Source organism: Amblyomma americanum, chromosome 3, assembly GCF_052857255.1.
Source record: "Amblyomma americanum isolate KBUSLIRL-KWMA chromosome 3, ASM5285725v1, whole genome shotgun sequence".
NCBI classification, from domain to species: Eukaryota; Metazoa; Arthropoda; class Arachnida; order Ixodida; family Ixodidae; genus Amblyomma; species Amblyomma americanum.
The window spans coordinates 120,096,406-120,098,153 of record NC_135499.1 but is presented as its reverse complement, the minus strand read 5'-3'; the positions used below and the strand labels follow the sequence as shown (position 1 = coordinate 120,098,153).

Here is a 1,748-nt window from a genome sequence, read left to right as displayed (position 1 = left end):
GAGGCGTGACAACTTGTTCCTTCCCTTAGAGGGTGGTGGAGTGGGCCTTGTTCACCTGTTCGTGCATCAACTCGTTTCCCGTTTTTTCTTTTTCAAATCGGCAAACGACCCGTTTCTGGTAGCTGTGCTCATTAGGCGGCTTAGTTTTCATTTGCCTTACTTATTCGCACCGACTGTGCAGGCTCGTGAGGGGACTTTATGGAGATTTCTTAAGGAAGTTGCTGACACTTTCAATTTTCTCACTGTGCGCTTCTCTTTAGATTACCTGTATAGCCTCTCGAGAAAGCAGATGACCCAGGCTCTCACTGAGTCTTTGTTCCCTACACCATTGTATCGGCAGCCTTATCTGGGGTCTTTGGACATCAGTGTTCTAAAGCGTGTTAGGCGGATGTGCATTCAGGCAGCCGCTAAAACGTTCTTTTTCAAACTACACACAGCGACGCTGCCTGTCAAGACATTTCTTAATGACAAGGGGATGTTTGTACCCTGGAATGTGAATTGTCGTCTGTGTAACGTGCCTGAGACAATTGATCATTGCTTCATCCTGTGCCGTGATGCCATGTTCTTTTGGGACATACTACAACGAACTCTTAAGAAGGACATTGAAATTACACCATACACTATTAGATTTCTGCCTGTTGACAAAAACTCTGTTGTGCCTTATGACGTGTTTGTGTTGATGGGACTATTCAGTCTTTGGAAAAGCCGTATGATGGACAGACATGCCGAGCCACCAAGATCGTCCAAATCTGTGTTTCGGGAACAGTGTGCGTTGGTGAGGAGTGTATATGCTGCTCGCGACGAACCTCCAAGCTGGCTGCCGTGCCTAGATGCTTGTGTCTGCCTCCCTGAATTTTGATGTTTTGATGGGGATGCAGTGGTGAGTTAGGGCTATGGGGGGGCTCATATTAAGCAGCCCGGTAACTTGAGACGCGAACTAGTCTGATTGAAGTTTCCTCCTTTCTACAGAAGTTCTTCCATGCAATAAAGAAAACAAAATCAGCAGAGTGGCGCAGTGGAAGCGTGCTGGGCCCATAACCCAGAGGTCCGTGGATCGAAACCACGCTCTGCTACAATTTTTTTTCTTTTTTTCTGCCCAAGCATCTCGAGGTTTTATGAACTGGAGATGGCTAAGCATTGTGCAGCGCACACTTCCTTCGTTTTCATTGCTTTTGGACTTCTCGAAAGCCTTCGATAAAGTGCCGCATGAAAAGTTATTGTACACTGGAGTGTATCGGCCTTCCTTTCTGTATTTTGCAGTGGATTAGTGCATATATATTAGAAATACGCAGCAGTTTATTGATATTATGAACTCCTTCTCAAAAACACATTCCATAACTTCTGGTGTGCCCCAACGTAGCTTCTTGTGAAAAAATTGAAAATTGTTTTTTGGGGAAAGGAAATGGCCCAGTATCAGGCTCACATATCGGCGGACACCTGGACCACGCCGTGAGGGAACGGATGAAGGAGGAACGGGAAGAAGGAGGGAAAGGAAGAAAGGTGCCGAAGTGTAGGGCTCCGGAATAATTTGACCACCTGGGGATTTTTAACGTGCCCTGATATCGCACAGCACACGGGCGCCTTAGCCTTTCGCCTCCATCGAAACGCGGCCACCGCGGTCGGATTCGAATGGGGATACTCCGGATCAGTAGCCGAGTGCTTTAACCACTAAGCCACCGCGGCGGGTAAGCGTCTTGGGGCCGCTATTGTTTTTAGTTTTATTGTGAAAGTAATACTACGCCAGGTCT

The 1,748-nt window shown here is 47.2% G+C and overlaps 1 non-coding gene across 1 annotated transcript; it reads left to right on the top strand.

Annotated features, from left to right (window-relative positions):
* The first annotated feature begins 1,001 nt into the window (after window positions 1-1,001).
* TRNAM-CAU (transfer RNA methionine (anticodon CAU)) lies at window positions 1,002-1,073 on the top strand. The gene has a single exon. It is a non-coding gene; the product is annotated as a tRNA-Met (tRNA).
* Window positions 1,074-1,748: the final 675 nt, after the last annotated feature.